The sequence below is a fragment of the Chiloscyllium plagiosum genome, chromosome 7, assembly GCF_004010195.1.
Source record: "Chiloscyllium plagiosum isolate BGI_BamShark_2017 chromosome 7, ASM401019v2, whole genome shotgun sequence".
NCBI lineage: Eukaryota > Metazoa > Chordata > Chondrichthyes > Orectolobiformes > Hemiscylliidae > Chiloscyllium > Chiloscyllium plagiosum.
In genome coordinates, this window is record NC_057716.1 from 3,342,545 (window position 1) to 3,360,406 (window position 17,862).

Consider the following 17,862-nt stretch of genomic DNA (forward strand, 5'->3'; position numbering starts at 1 on the left):
GTATTTTGAATTTAGTTTGCTCCAGCTGCTGCATTCCATAGTTGTTTTTGGAGCAGACAAAGCTGTTACAATACATTGTGTCATTGGGAAAGTTCTCATTTTATGAACAAATCACACAGGTTTGAGTGACATAGCAGTTGATATTTTGAGTTATGAAGCCAACAGTTTTCAGTATTTGTGGGATTAACATACTCTAGTCCACGTTTGCAGCAGAAATCGAATGTAATAACCCTAGTATCCAGTTAGTAGAATGCTTGCTTTGAAATTAAAGGATTTGGGTTCATTTCAAACTCCAAACATGTGAGCACATGATTTTGGCAGTTACCCCAATGGAATATTAAACACATGATGCTCTGCTGGTGATGCCATCTTTTGGACGCAAAGTGATGCTAAGTCCCATTTGCCCTCTTAGGTGGATGGAAAAGGCCCCATGGAACAATTTGGAAAAGAGCCGGGGAGTCTCTCTTTTGATCTGTGCATGGTCATTGCCACCTTGCTGTGCTGTATAGACTGTTGCTCATGATGAATCTTGCAGCCACCATCCTTTTTAAATATAGGATACTACAGAATCTGTTTGATCTGGTTAGGTAAAAAAAAAAACATGCATTGGTTACAAAACATTGCTTTTTGCGTGTTAGCAACTAGTACAGATTACAGTGATATGATAGACATTGTTAGAAATACTTTGCGGAACAGATGCAGGATATCACTTGTTTAAGATCTTGCCCACAAGTTCTTGTCCTGCCCACAAGTTCCAATGATATCACGATGGTGAGTGGTGCGTACGTCAATCTTGGCATTAACCCTTTTAGACCAATATACAGCAGTTTGTATAACCTTTATCCCTCAGATAATATAATTACAATAAATTTTCTGGTTGTTACTGGTTGTGGGTTTTTGCTGTGTGTAAGTTGCTTGCCTTATTCTTGTGCTATGACAATGACTACGCTTCAACAAATAGGTAATGAACTCCTTCAGATTTCCTCCTGTTTGAAGAGGTTGGACACATAAAATAAAGGGGGTGGCCAACCCAGTGGCAATTCTGGTCTCCTTCCTATCAGAAAGATGTTGTGAAACTTGAAAGGGTTCAGAAAAGATTTACAAGGTTATTGCCAGGGTTACAGCATTTGAGCTATAAGGTGAGGTTAAATAGGCTGGGGCTGTTTTCCCTGGAGCTTCGGAGGCTGAGGGTTGACTGCATAGAGGTTTATAAAATCATGAGGGGTATGGATAGGATAAATAGACAAAGTCTCTTCCCTGGATTGGGGAGTCCAGAACTAGAGGGCATAGGTTTAGAGTGAGAGGGCAAAGATATAAAAAAAAGTTGCCTAAGGGCAACATTTTCATGCAGAGGATGGTACGTGTATGGAATGAGCTGTTAGAGGAAGTGGTGGAGGCTGGTACAATTGCAATATTTAAAAGGCATCTGAATGGGTATATGAATAGGAAGGGTCTGGAGGGATATGGGCCGGGTGCTGGCTGGTGGGACTAGTTTTGGTTATGATAGCTGGTCGGCATGGACAAGTTGGACCAAAGGATCTGTTTCCATGCGATACATCTCTGTGACTCTATCTGCAGTTTTTTTTCCCCTCTGTCCTTGTAGTCCTAACAGTAACCACTACTGGCACTGCCTAGAAAGCTGCCAGCCAATCAGATTGGCCAGAAGTTCCAAAGGGCGGTACTTCCTGTGTCTAAGGGTCTGAGCAGCTACTGTCAGGTCATTACAATGCCTAACCCAGCTATGGCAGCCAGGTTTAAAGTTCACATATGTGGTGAGTGCAGAACTTTGTGTTTTAATTAGGTAACTTAATATAAATGGAACATTTATATGAAAACTTAACAGTTGATGTTCCTTTTAGCAATACCAGAAAACAAAAGCTCATTTTATTATTTTATTTGCTTGTTTTCATAAAATTTCTGCCTTTTAAGCAATTTAGGCAATGAAAATGGTAATTAGTTGAAACTGAGGGAGGGTTGACCCCTCAGCACTTTCAGCTGCTGGATACAGAGAGATATTCTGTTAAGAACGTCTTCAGTGCACTTTGTGTCTTTCACTGTGTCTCACACCTGCACACACACACACACAAAAAAAGAACGTCTTCAGTAGCACTCCCAAATTGTTTCCATTAATATTACTTCTAATAGAAAGGAGACATTTTGGCTCAGAATTAAGTCCAAGGGCTTTGAAGCCATGGACTTAGTAGGGTTAACGTTGGAAAGGAAAGGTCTTCACTTGTCACTTCCTTGCCTAATTAAATGCTCCTTTCCACATTTTCACCACAAGATTCCACACCATGTTTACTAATTTCATTGATATATGTTACTTTTCTACTGGTTAATCTATTTACACTTCTATGATACAAAACAATATGTTGTCATTGACAAGGTAATGGTTGTTGCCACTGCCCTTGTACTAAAACTGTCCGTATAGAACTAGTGATTTGTGAGTGCAGCTTTCACCTCTCTGAGTGTCAATAGGAATCTGGTACAAATCATGCCAGACATCAAGACATCAGACATCAAGCTGTCACCAATCAGTATAAACAGTCATCTTGAAATTTCTCCAATCAACAAACTGCTTATAACATTTGCAGAGAATAATATCAAATTGAATATGTAGAATTCCGGAAACTAAATATCTCACTTTAACAAAATACTTCATATTACATAAGGGATTCTTTGACTATAATGGTAAACTTTGAGATTCCACAAACATAAAATTGGCTTTCCAAGTTCATAATACTTGTTCACCACTAATTATGACTTCATTAATGATCTAAAACCAGTTATATCTTATTGAAAAGGCATAACCTTTGGAAAGGCTCCAACAGTAATATTACAGATAAAAGGGGAAGTTCCAATCAGTCAATGATTTCTAATTGGTTTCCATTTGCACAGACTTCTTGTAGTTAACTGTTCACATGTGAATGCCGTAAGTTTCTGTCAGTTTTGTGATTGTAATGATGGTGAACATTAACACTGTTATTACCGTTATGCAACTTTGAATTTTGGGCTGTCATTTATACCGAACTAAAAGGAGAAAACATTATAAATGCATGAAAAGTAAATAGTTGCTTGACGATTTGGAGATGCCAGTATTGGATTGGGATATACAACGTTAAAAATCACACAGCACCAGGCTCTAGTCCAACAGGTTTAATTGGAAGCACTAGCTTTTGGAGTGCTGCTCCTTTATCAGGTGGTTGTGGAGAACACAATTGTAAAACACAGAATTTATAACAAAAGGCTACAGTGTGATGTAACTGAAATTAGAAATTGAAAAATCTGTAAATTTGTTAAGTCTCTTATCTGTTGGAATGACCATGATAGTTTCACTTCTTTCATACGTAAATCATTAAACTTTTTAAAAAAAAGTTACATTCTCAGGTTAACTGTAACAATTGGTGTCAGCGCAGATAAGGTGTTGAGATGTTGAAGGTGTTAGCCGCCGTGTTCTCTGCCTGTGCCATATTGTTTAGACTGATTCTAATCTAAAAAGTCAGTTAACAAGTCTTACACGGATTCATGCAGTAAACTGAGGGCTAACGCCTTCAACATCTCAACATCTTATCTGGGCTGACACCAATTGTTACAGTTAACCTGAGAATGTAACTTTTTTTTAAAAAATTTTGTGATTTACGTATGAAAGAAGTGAAACTAACATGGTCACTCCAACAGATGAGAGACTTAACAAACAATCAAGGTATTTTTCAATGTATAATTTCAGTTACATCACACTGTAAACTTTTGCTATAAATTCTGTGTCTTACAATTGTGTACTGTACAATCACCTGATGATGGAGCAGCGCTCCAAAAGCTAGTGCTTCCAATTAAACTTGTTGGACTATAACTTAGTGCTGTGTGATTTTTAACTTTGTTGCGCTGCGATTACAGATCTGACAAAGCCAGCTCACATCAAGCAACAGAGTTCCTTTGTATATTGGCCAAAACAAAATGGATGGAGGAAAGATTAACAGATGAAAAACAAGTAAACATTTTTAAGGTGAGAGGAGAAAGATTTAAAAGACAGAAGAGGCAATTTTTTTTTTTACACGGACAATGGTTCCTGTGTGAAATGAACTTCATGAGACAGTGGTGGATATGGGTACAATTACAACATTTAAAAGACATCTGGATAGGTACGTGAATGGGAAAGATTTGGAGAGATATGGGCCAGGAGCAGACAGGTGGACTAGTTTAGGATTATGTTTGGCCTGGACTGGCTGGATCAAAGGATCTGTTTCTGTGTTCTATGACTCTATGTATGCTAACTACTTTACTAATATTGCAGCTTCTTGATGTAATTGACAGTCCGAAAATGTGTTGCTGGAAAAGCACAGCAGGTCAGGCAGCATCCAAGGAGCAGGAGAATCGACGTTTCGGGCATGAGCCCTTCTTCAGGAATGAGGAAAGTGTGTCCAGCAGGCTAAGATAAAAGGTAGGGAGGAGGGGCGTTGGAAATGCGATAGGTGAAAGACAGGAGCTGGAGAACATAGGAACGTAAAAGCTCGGAGCAGATGTAAGCCATTCAGCCCCTTGAGCCTGCTGTGACATTTAATATGATCAGGGTTGATCTCATCTCGGTCTCAACTCCACTTTCCTGCCCACTCTCTATAACCCTTTAACCTACTGCGAATCCTCTTGCAACGATGCCTTCACCTATCGCATTTCCAACGCCCCTCCTCCCTACCTTTTATCTTAGCCTGCTGGACACACTTTCCTCATTCCTGAAGAAGGGCTCATGCCCGAAACGTCGATTCTCCTGCTCCTTGGATGCTGCCTGACCTGCTGCGCTTTTCCAGCAACACATTTTCAGCTCTGATCTCCAGCATCTGCAGTCCTCACTTTCTCCCCGTAATAGACAGTCTCCCAAGGAGGTAAATATTCATGCATGGTTTACAAATGATTCTCTCAGTGAGTCTCTGGAAAGACTTTGAAAAGGCAGACATCATAGAGCTGCAGAATGATTAAAGAACAAAATGAAATGAGAATTGGAGAAACTGGTTGAAGAAATTTGCAGGTTATTTTCAGATTTTATAGAGTCACAGAGATGTACAACATGGAAACAGACCCTTCGGTCCAACCCGTCCATGCCGACCAGATATCCCAACCCAATCTAGTCCCACCTGCCAGCACCTGGCCCATAACCCTCTAAACCCTTCCTATTCATATACCCATCCAAATGCCTCTTAAATGTTGCAATTGTACCAGCCTCCACCACATCCTCCGGCAGCTCATTCCATACACGTACCACCCTCTGCGTGAAAAAGTTTCCCCTTAGGTCTCTTATATCTTTCCCCTCTCACCCTAAACCTTAAATTTTCATTATCATACAGATCTGGAATAAGATAGATGACTTTTTGGATTCCTTTTGGCAAAATGTAGCATCATATGTCCAATGAATTCATTATGATGTAAGATCACACCTTCTATGGCCATGAGAGTTAGTCATAACAGATCGGATTCAGGATGATTTGCAATCATGCTTTATTTGTGCTTTAGTCATAAACTATTAATGTACAAAAATGACTTGAATATTTTCAATAAAAATACATTTTTAAAAGTTGCATTTACAATTAATAAGTTTGCAAATTATGGAATTAATAATCTTACATCCAGATATCAAAGCATGATTAAATATTGGATTGATTGCTATATATGATCTTCATCTGATGAAGAATTTAAGATCCTCGTGCTCATTTCGATCTGTTCTTTTCAACTCTTGACAAATCCTTTAATAGGAAACAATGAAGTAATCATCTATTTGGTTTTTTTTACTGCAAATGAGATGTTGCATTTTAAATATTGTAGGAATTAATTACTGAAAACAACAAATGCTGGAGATCACAGCAGGTCAGACAGCATCCACGGAGAGAGAACAAACTATTGTTTCGAGTCTAGATGACTCTGCATCAGACTCTCTTCATGGGTATATCTGACCCGCTGTGATCGCCTCCAGCATTTGTTGTTTTCACTTTAAATATTGGGTGGTTGCTTTGCTGACAACCTCCATTCAAGCCACATGAGCAGCCCTGAGCTTCCAGTTGCTTGTTGTTTTACTTCTGTTCCCTACTTCCACTCTGACCCCTTTGCTTGCTACACCGTACTAATGAAGCTCAAAAGGAAACTTGAGATACAGTACCCCACCTTTGATTAGAATAAATAAGTTAACACTTCAGGCTGATTACCTTTCATCAGGATGAAGCATTAACTATTTTCCTGCCTGCACTGTCCTGACCTGCTGAGCAATTTCCATTTGTCATTTCAATTTTCCAGTATCTGCAAGTATTTTGTATTTTTTTTAGGTATTGTGTTATTTATGAATTGATTGCTGGAACTTTTATGGCAAACTATTATTCACCTCATCTGGACTGAGCTTATACTGCAATTTCATTTGTTTTTCAAATATAATTTTGCAATCAACTAAGTTAGAGAGCACTCCATCTCAAGAGTGTTGAAAGTGAGGAAAAGGGTGGTCCTCATTACAGAACCACACATCAACTGGACAGCCACTAAGTGAAAATTCACCAGATTATGCTTTAAGTGAAAGCAAGACCTGTGTCAGTAAATGATAGAAATGTGGATTTAATAAAAGGAAGTTTGACCATGGAATTATGGCCAGTTGTGTATTGTTTACACCAGGAAGGAATTGTCAGTTAAGACTGTCCAACATAACTTGATGGAGGATCCTCATAGGCAGCAGGGATGCAGTCCCATAGTCATTGTTATACACTGTGCAAATATTCCCTCTTTGAAAGGAACGTGTTATTGGCCAAATTCCCAGGCAAACAATATAAAATATTGAAAACATTATTGTAGCCTTATTAAAAATGTAAGATTGAAGATATTTGCGTTCTATGCATCAATGGTTTTTGAAATTCTGTGTTTTAGATACAAAGGTTTTCAAAGAACATGGGCAGATGTGATTTAAATGAGCCACAGTAGGTTTTAGAAGAGACCATTTAGCCCACCGGGCCTGTGATTTACAGTCTTTGCAATCCAAAATTTATCCCAAATCCTCCCATTGTCCCCGTTATCTTATAAAATAATTATTGTGAAAGAGTTAATGCTGAAGATGGATTAAGCTCCACCCAATCTGATGAATATCACATAGTCTTTGAGTAGAGTACAAGCATGAGATGTCAATGGAGATAAATGTGTCATATCCATTTCCTCAGGTCTTTGCAATTATGCCTAACCAGACAATGCAACGTTAACCTATTGTTGTCATGCAATAAACTGCATTTGTTGTATAACACATGAGACTCTCCTTGTTAAGCCCCAAAAGTTGTTTTTTTTTGTCCACCACTGTTAATTAGGTATTCCCTGAGACTCAACATCATAAGATGATGAGAGAGCTGTTGTAGTGTGGTGGTATTATCCCTACCTCTAAGCCAGGACACTTGGGTTCAATTCTCACCTGCTCCAGAGGTGTGCCTTAATATCTCTGAACAGGTTGATTACAAATATCTAGAACTAGATATTGTCTCTTAGAGATGGCAATATCTATTCAACAAGTGAGACATAACATGAGGTCCTCCTTATACATCAATGTAACCTGTTACTGTTTGCTAATATCATAACATATTTACATAGGTTAATTAAAAAAGGAGAGACAAAAGGACAGGGCTGGGGAATATTATCGTCTTGCTAACAATATTGTAATTTCATTTGGACAAGTTTCTCTTGTTTTTTTTCTTCATTATCAACTCTGATAATTTATTTACTAGAGGAGAAAGGAGGATTGGTGTCAGTACTCTACATCAACCACAAACCACCAGTAGTAGGTACCATAGAAGTACAGTAATACCCATAACTGTGTACCTTTCCTTAATAGAATGGAAGTGAAATTTTCCCCTTTTTAAAAGTAATCATGGGCAACAGGCACAGAGGAAGATTTCAAAAAATAAATTATTTATTTTTGTATGAAACATGAGCACTGACAAAATGAAGATACTGTCTCTTTGGCATACTATTTGATCTTTCACTCCCAGGGGCCTTCGTGAATGATGGCATATAAATGATTAGTATTGAATATGTAGCAGTGTAACTTCTAGATAGATAATATAGATGAGATCATCTACAAATATCTTGTTTAATGTTTAGGTGAAGAAATGACCAAGCATAAAGGAGAGAAGACCAACTAATAGGAGCGTGACCTGAAATTCAGAATGCCATCAATTGTATAAAACTTCAAGGAGAGCAAAATGAAGGGAGAAAAGATCAATGGTCAATGAGTTTGGCGAATACAGGATACGCCTACTATATTTTGTGAAGTGAGCATGAGGTATCACAAAAGCAACACGCTTAATTGCATGTCTATAATGTGCTTATGTAAACAAAGAATGATTAAAAACACTTCACCTAAAGAATGAGAATAACATCATATTAATTATCACAAATTTTCCATATGTCCTCTGCAATTATTTTAAAATGCAAGCTTATTTTGTAGTATGAATTCAAGTAGAGCCCTAACCGGAAACTCACATTATAGAATCCCCATAGTGTGGAAAAAGGCCAATCAGTCCATTGAGTCTGCAACAATCCTCTGAAGAACATCTGAAGAATAGCATGGCAAATCCACCTAACTGACACATTTTTAGACTATTTAGACTATTAGAGGAAATTGGAGCTCCTGGCAAAAACCCACACAGGCATGGGAAGAATGTGAAAACTCCACACATACAGTCACCCAAGGCCACAATTGAATCTAGGTCCCTGGTGCTGTGAGGTTCCCCACTGAGCCACTGCACCATCCAGATTTTATTATCGAATAAGGTGTGATTCTGAAGATTTTTTTCCTTTTCAAGAAGAGTGCTTGCCTATATTATAATAGAATGATTTGAAGCAAAGAAAAAATACTTATACAAGAAAGGACAAAAGTCACAGTTAAGGTACTAAATTAATATATCAGGAAGATACACAATTATTAACTTTATAGAATTTTTCTCTCAGTTGCATTGTTGATATTGCGTGTTGCCCATGCACTGCTTAAGCATCCATTCTTTTTATAGAGAAAACTCTGAGTTTACCTGAGCCAAAACAAGGAATCAAACCCCACATTGTTACTGTCATTCTGAACCACATGCTGGCCATCTAGCCAACTGAGCATATTGTCCCTCAGATTATAGTTGGATATACCATATTATATATACTACTTTGTCGCTATGAAACATGATATCAGTAATCATAGTTAAACATGTAAAAAGAAAGGAAATAATATAATGGTGAAATCTAGCTGGATTCAGGCCAAGTCTTAAAGTGGAAGATTTTGGAGGACAGAAACATGCAGCCAATCATGGTGTGAAAACCTGCTGTATTTTCCATGAATTAGCATTAATGATGAAGAAAGTCTGGCTGCCAGGAGCTGCCAAGCCATCACAGAGTTCAGGACCAGCATGTTCCTGTGAGGGTGAAAGATAAGGATAGCAAGATTAGGTCACCTTATTGACAAGAGATAACAAAAATTTACTTAAGAAAAAGGAAGTATAGGTAAGGTTTCTATAAAAGAAGCAGAAAAGAACTTCAACAACAAACTAGAAGAGGGCACGAAATGTCCTTGGCAAGTAGGATTGGGGAGAATCCCAAGGTTTAGATATATGTGTATAAGTGGGTAACTAGGGAATGGGTAGGTCCATGCAAGAACAAAGGAGGGAATTTATGCATGGAACCAGAAGAAATGGGTGAGGTCCTTAAAATGAGTACTTAGCATTGGTATTCATGAAGGAGAGGGACATGGATAATGGTGAGTTTGGAGAGGGGTATGTTAATATTCTAGCACATATCAATATTAAGGAGGAGCAGCTGTTGAGAGGAGTGTGAAAAACATTAAGGTTCATAAATCCCTGAGGCCTGGTGGGATCTATCCCAGGAGGGGAGGCAAAGGTGGAGATTGCTGGGGCCTTCACAGAAATCTTTTTTATCCTCCTCTTTAGCCACAGGCAAGATCTCAGAAGACTGGAGAATAACCAATGTTGTTCCATTGTTTAAGAAGGTCAACAAGGATAATCCAAAAAAACATTAGTGGTCATGAAATTATTGGAGAAGACTCTTACAGACAGAATTTACTCATATTTGGAAATGATTGGACTTTTAGGAATAGTTAGCATGGCTTTGTACAGGGAGGTCTTCTCTCCAAATTTGATTTAGTGTTTTGAGGAAGTGACAAAGAAATTTGAAGGGGATAGGGCAGTGGATGTTGCCAACATGAACTTTGCTGAAGTGCTTAACAAGGTCCCTTATGGTAGGCTGGTCCAGAAGGTTAAGTCACATGGTGAATTAATTGGCAAGTTGGACACAAAAAGTCCCTTGGTCATAGAAGTGGGTAATTGTGGAGGGGTGCTTTTCTGATTGGTGGCCTGTGAACATTGGTGTTCTCCAAGGATCAGTACTGTGACCTCTGTTTCTGTAATATATTTGTATATAAATAAATTGGGTGAAAATGTAGGTGGTCTGATTGGTAAGTTTGCAGATAACATGAAAGTTGATGGAGGTTGTGAATTGTGAGGAAGGTTATAAAATGATACATCATGATATAGATTAGTAGGAGATTTGGGTGGAAAAATGGCATATGGAGTTTAGTTCAAACAAATATGAGGTAATGCATTTTGGTAAATCAAATGCAAGGGGAACATAAACAGTAAATGGCGGGATCCTTAGGAGCACAGATATATGGAGAGAATTTGGGTCCAAGTCCATAGCTCCCAGTAAGTGGAAACACAAGTGGATAAGGTGATAAAGGAGGCATATAGCATGCTTGCCTTTATTGATTGGGGCATTGAGTATAAAAGTTGACAACTCACATTGCACTTGTACAAAACTTTAGTTAGGTCACATTTAAAGTATTGTATGCAGTTCTGGTCACCTCAGTTTAGGAAGGGTGTGGAGGCTTTGGGGAGGGTGAAAAAGAGATCTACCACGATATTGCATGGATTGAAGTACATTAGCTACAAGGAGAGTTTGGCATGTCAGAGGCAGGAGGGCAACCTGATAGGAGTACCTGTATACGAGAGGCATGGATAGGGTGGATAGTGGAGACTTTTTCTCATGGTGGAAATGTCAATTACTAGGGGATGTGCATTTAAGTGAAAAGGGAAAGCTCTGAAGGAGATGTGCGAGGCTTTCTTTTTACACAGGATGGTAGGTGCCTGGAATGTGCTGAGGTAGAAGCAGATATGTTTGCAAAGTATAAGATATATTTAGACTGACAGCTGAACAGGCAGAGAATAAAATGATTTAGACCATGTGCAGACAGATGGGATTAGTTTAAAATAGTATTATGTTCAACATAGACACGATGGGCCTAAGGGCCTATCCCTGCGCTGTACTGTTCTATGTTCTATGACGCCGGATGTGGGTTAACCAGTTAGGTGAGTTTACTCTTTCTCATATCACCTGGAACTGAAATGATTACAGGCCAGACAAAAATAGAACATTTACCTGATATGAACTGATCTCTAAAGGCCTATAATTGGTGGTGATATGGGAATGTGGAGCTTGGTGCTTCCTGCCCAGAACTTAATCCAGATGGAAATAGGCAGGAAACAGGGTCCTGGTCAAACACAATACTGACTAATTAAGTTCCTTTCCCAGATTCCAAACTGTCATTGGCAAGAATTAATTTAGCTGGACCCAGAGACTGATGGACATGTGCAGTCCATTGGGACAAGATTATAACAATGTTTTGTCTAGAGATAGAAAGATCCTCATCTTTGGCACCATCTCAAGTACAATTTGAACTTTGGCATGTTTCCTGGGGCTGAAGCAGAATGATTGCTTATCAGACTGTAAGAAATCAGAACTCCTGGATCTGAAATATCCATGGCAACAACTCTGGCGACTAGAAATGGACCTGAGTATTTGGGAGAAAATGAAATTTTCAATTGCTGATGTGTTCTTGTTTTGGTTACTCTGTTGTTGCAATACAATCTTTCTAACCAAAAGTAATATTAAGGTAATACTTCAAATGTGATGATGTTTGAACTGCAGGAAGATTTCCTCAGATTGTACTAAATTGGTTTTAGGGGATTGTCACTTTACAAACAGAATGTATTATTCTGATGGCCACAACAAAAATTGATGGAATTTATCACAGGCACAACTCTACATTATAGATAAATAGAAACCATTTACTATTTCTCATGAAATCATCAATGTGACCCATATTTCAAATTTGCAGGGAAATAAAGGAGCCTGTTTTAATGTTAGATTATACAGTGGAAGTCAAAGCTTAGGATTAAGGATTACTTTATAGATATCAAACTGGAGGATCTGCTGAAGCATGATGGCATAGAATTTTAGCTCATGCTTCCTAATGCCAGAGACACACACATTGCGAGCAAGAATAACCACAGGTGAATCTTTGACAGAAATACTGCAAAATGGGATTGAATAAATGAGAACACTGTTCCTTGTTGGAGGAAAAATAATAGGTGACCTATTTTAGGCAAGGCAGCAGATCATGGCTGAAGATAATTCAAAGGCAATTAAAATCTGTTATCAACCCTGAATACTATTACTGACTAAAACCAGCCTCTTCTCAAGATAGTGAGTTTAAATATTGTACTCTGGAAATTATTCCTCTTGAGATGCATGTTGGAGAATCATTTTTATTTAGTTACATAAAGATTTTTATATTTGAATATTGATTTAACTGCAATGTTGGGAATGAACACACAGAATTTTAATTTCTTTTTAATACAAAAGCTCCTTTACTAAAATTTAATTAATTCAGCTTTCAGCATCCTTACATTCAAGCCAGATTTGATATTTATAAGGTTGAAACTGTTTGTTTTGGGCCAGGAGCAGACGTGGGCATTAAAAACAAGACTGGATGTCGGGGAGAGGTCTAACCCCTTAGAATGGGGGAACATGGATTGACTGGGACGTAAAAATAGATGATATTTCAAGCAGAACTAAAACCTCACCTGCAATGTGTTCTCCTCCAGTTTAACCAACTTGCACCAGACTGAGTGCAGTCATCTGGGTTTACCATTAGGACAATAATTGCAATCATTCTCAATTGAAAATCAGCACATTATCATGTCTGAAGGATTTGAAATTAATGTTTTCAGATTTCCCAGGGGTCAGTCAATTCACTGGTCAAATGTAAATTAGATTCAACAGCACCTTAAGGGGGATCTTGGAGTTCAGATTGCACAATCTCAATTAAAACCTAATGCTTACATTTGTTTTCTTAGTTCATGTGGAGAAATGTTTTTTTCAGGGTTTTTGTGCAAATTCAACCTTTTGTTTTAGAAGACTGAAGCTTTAAAGAGATACCAGACCAGGCAGGGAACCATAACTGTTGGACAATCACCATCCACAATAGCAGCGTACTGCTATGAAGAAACGTATAGCTGCAAAACAGAGAGGTGTGCAACAGTGAGGTGGATCAGAGAGGTTTATACAGAGATCAGAACACTCCCTTAAAGAAGTGTCTCCACAGCTGACCATGTTAATAGTATCTGCCCATACTAGCATCTGTTAGTAGTTTTGAGGTTTAAACTACCAACTGAAAACCCTCCTCAGAAATTGGACCAACTGAGGTGGAAGTATTATGTTCATAGCTGCATATCTTACAATGGTAAATCTACTGGAGAATCATTGTCATGCATCTCTCTCAAATCCTCTTCTGTGCATTAGGTCCCAGGAAGACAAACAAAGTGGATATGAATTAATCCTGGAAAAATGCCTCTTTTAATAATCACAATACTCATAGTTCTCATCATTTAAACTTAAATGAAATAAAATCATTGTGTTTGTCAGAAACATTTTTAATTTTGTCGCAAGTATCTGGACTTTCCTTGTGTCTCCAATCTGATATGTCATTTATCTCCATAACTTCCTGCTCTGTTTCCATAAACTGGACAACCCACCTGCAATCCACTCCCAGTACCTTACATTTGTGTTATTTTCTCCTTCAATGGGTAAAAGAACAGATCTGTGAACAAGTCACAGTCAGGCACTCTACTGATGGACATAGTCCAATCAATCAGGGTGACCATCAGGCAGATGTATCACATTATTTAAGCATTCAGCTAAATGGCAATAATCAATGAATATCGGGAGAGGTGGTGAATTGTATAAAATTGTATAAAAAGTTAAAGCTGAGTGCTATTGAAATTTGACATAGTGCGAGGAGTGGCACATTGGAATGCACCAAGCAAAACAGTAAAAGTTGGTCATCCGTGTTTATGTGCATTCATGTGCATAAAATTGAGGGATATTAATGAACTAAAGCTTTTTGTACTTGATGAAATGAATAGTTGTGATTTATTAATAACTTTGTGAGAAAGTAAGAGGGAAAACATATTACTGAATGTCTTTTTTTTGTTCCTGACTCAAGACTAGGGGTCCTTCATGTTTCATGAATCCCACAACACGTTATGAAATTGACTACTAATAAAGTGCAGTCCATCAAAATTGTAGGGGGTCTTGAAATGTTCACTCTCACAATGGAGCAAGTCAGAGTGCTGCCTATGAGTTCACTTCCTGCACCTGTGTGCCCTACTGGCAAAAATGAGCAAAAACAGGAATGGAGGAGGAATCCTAGAATTGGGTGTTGGCCATGATTTGTAAAGGCCTGTCTCCTTTGCCCAGTTTCAAAAATCAGGGCTTGGTCTTCTAGCATCCCCGAGACTTTAAAGAATAAGTAACTGTTAGTGGTGATGGATACAGTATCTGGAAAGATCATAAAAAATTTCTGATTAGAGTGCGTTTAACAACAGTTCTTCCCTACATTGCCAAGTTTGGCTATAATAGTCAATAACAAATGTCATGACCTGCATTTATGCATGTTAAGAGCCTAATAACTGGTTTAGGAAGCTGCAAGTAATACCTAAAAGTGTCTCAGTATCATGTTTGACATTGTCAGGCACTCACAACAAAGGCAATACTTTGAGACATTGTATAAATAAGAAGCGTTGAGAACTGTGAGGAACTCAGTGATAGATTTCAAGGGAACATAGATCAGCTGGCTGAATGGGCAGATTCATGGCAAATGAGATTCAATACAGAGAAACATTAAAGTGATACTTTTAACAATAATGTAAGTGAAAAGGTACTATAAATTACAGGGTAAAATTCTGAAGGAGGTGCCTGAAGGACCTGGAGGCAGAGGTGTCCAAATGAATGAAAGTGGCAGGGTAGTTTGAAAAGGTGGTTTAAAAGGCACACAGGATCATGGACTGTAGAAGTTGAAATATATAATATTAAGTTAAAAAGTTGTGATAGACCACTGTAAAACACTGATTCCACCTCAACAAGTGTATTGGATAATGGGTGTTGATGTTTGGCTATTCCACCAATCCTCTTTCCTTGACTGGGTCTAAGGGCTGATTTGGTTTACGTGACTGAAGGGTCAACATTATTGGTAACCTGGAGTTTACTCATGGCAATGATTACAAATTACATTAGTTACATTAATGTTCTTACTGAGATAATGAGGAGATCTGCGGATATAGGTTTCAACTCCATAAGATCCTAAGATGACTTCCTCAGCCCCTCACAAGCCAGTATGCCATCATCAGATTGCATTAAGGTCCACCCAGTCTTCAAACTTAACCCTTTCAGAGCAATTATGACTGCGTTTATTTCTGGACACTGCATTTTTCAATTAATGTGAAAGGTTTAAGAGAGGGTGCTTAGATGATTTATGAGAATGGTTCCAGGGATAAGGGACTTTAGTAAGATGGACAGATTGGCAAAGCTGGGGTATTTATCCTTGGAGAAAAGGAAGTTGATGGGATCAAACTATTCACAATCTTAAGGAATCCAGGGAGAAAAGTGAAATATGGTGAAATTGTTCTCTTTAATATAAAGGGTAAGAACCAGAGAACCCAAATTTAAGATAATTGGCAAAAGAATCATACACCATGTGAGGAAAAATTTGTTGTCACATTGTAAGTGGTTGGGCTTTGGAATGCACTGTTTGAGTTGTAGTAAAGGCAGATTCAGCTGTGGCTTTCTGAAGGTATAAATATGCAGAGTTATACATAAAGAGCAGGGAACTGTGACTACGTGAGTTGCTCTTAGAGAGTGATGGTGCAGAATCAACAGGATGGCCATCTTCTGTACTGTTCAATGATTCTATGTTGCTTCTCATGCTGTATTCGCTTGATTAATGCTGTGCGAGGCAGACAAAGCACAGGCTAAGTCAGTTTCCATGGCTAGATTTTTCTGGAAGAGGTTGTTAACCTATCACCAGAGGAGCAGTGTCACTCCACTTCAATCATGGCTGACGAGGAGACCTATGCCCTTCTTTACTGCCTGCCATTTTTCAAACAGTTGACAATCAATCTGTTTGTACACATTATAAACATATTTTCCGTGGTCTTCAAGTCCTGGAATGGGACTCCGGCTCAGTAGCAGAGATGCAACCCACAACACCACAGCATCTCCTTATGCTGTAGTCAGTGACTGAAAATGTGGCTTCACTGCCACTCCCTTGACTTTGAGAGAAATTCCATCTAAGACTGAATCTTGGCCAAATGTAGGATTTTTTTTTAGATTAGATTACTTACAGTGTGGAAACAGGCCCTTTGGCCCAAAAAGTCCCACCTAAGCACAACCCACCCAGACCCATTCCCCTCTTCACCTGACACTACGGGCAATTTACCACGACCAATTCACCTGACCTGCACATCTTTACTATGGGAGGAAACCAGAGCACCCGGAGGAAACCCACGCAGACACTGGGAGAATGTGCAAACTCCACACAGACAGTTGCCAGAGGCTGGAATTGAACCCGGGTCTCTGGTGCTGTGAGGCAGCAGTGCTAACCACTATGCCACCCTGATATTGTCCTGCTGGTGTTACAGAAAGGGAGAACATGAAGGCCCACGAACTTTCCAGACTTTTGTGTGCTGAAGCAAATGTTTCCAGGCATTAACTGATTTAAATTAACAATGAGAGATGCCACTTAGTAGCAGTGATTTCAGTATTGATATACTTTAATTAAATAATTTAGCTTTGAAATTAAAATTGGAGCATGATTGTACAAATGTTTAATTCCTGTGTAAGATGCCCTTGGTAGCTATTTCAAAGCAACTATTAACCTTTTATAAATGCATGTTCAATATCCTTGTTATTAACTGACAATAACAATCTTATATATTTAGAATTCACAGAATTGCAAAATAATACAGGACTGAAGAAGATTAATCAGGCTATTCAGCCTGTGCTGGTTGCTTGACAGCTACCCAATTAATCCCCCTTCCCTACTGTTTCCCTACACTCTCTTAACTACTTATCTAGTTCCCTTTCAAATATAATTATTCAATCTGCTTCCATCACTCTTTCAGACAATGCATCTTAGATCATAAAATAATGAATGAATGAATATGTCCTCATCTCACCTCAGGCTCTTTTGCCTACAGCTTGTGCAATGTGAATTTAAAATATATAAAATAAAAAAAAATAAAATTCAAAATGATTGTCCGAATAGAAAATTGTAAATTCAATGTTAACCAGTGAAACCCATTATAAAATGTGTACTCTCTCAAACTATGTTTGTTTTCTTGTTTACTCCTCACACGATTGACTGCACATGCAGTGCACACTGATTAATCTCTCAACATAGTACTTATAGGAGTGTATTAGACATGCTCAGGAGATATATAATTGACATCTAAGGAAGTTAAAGGTTGATGGCCAAATGTCTTTGTGTCTTGGAATAACAGACATTACAAGAGAAACACATTGGTTTTGAAATGTCTTGAGGTTGTTCTTCTGCAGTGCAAAGTCTTTCAGCAAAGAAATACCTGACAGTAATGACATAAGTGCAACATTAGGGGTGAGCGTATTCACCAGAGGTAGAGAGATCCATTAGGTATTGCATGCAAAATAAATTATTGTTCTTCA

At 38.4% G+C, this 17,862-nt stretch overlaps 1 long non-coding RNA gene across 1 annotated transcript in view; it reads left to right on the plus strand.

The window, feature by feature from the left end:
- The first annotated feature begins 1,679 nt into the window (after positions 1–1,679).
- LOC122551968 overlaps positions 1,680–17,862 on the plus strand; it is a 131,647-nt gene continuing 115,464 nt past the window's right edge. Inside the window, exon 1 of the long non-coding RNA XR_006312235.1 lies at positions 1,680–1,772. This is a non-coding gene — a long non-coding RNA (uncharacterized LOC122551968). The remainder of the gene's footprint in view (positions 1,773–17,862) is intronic.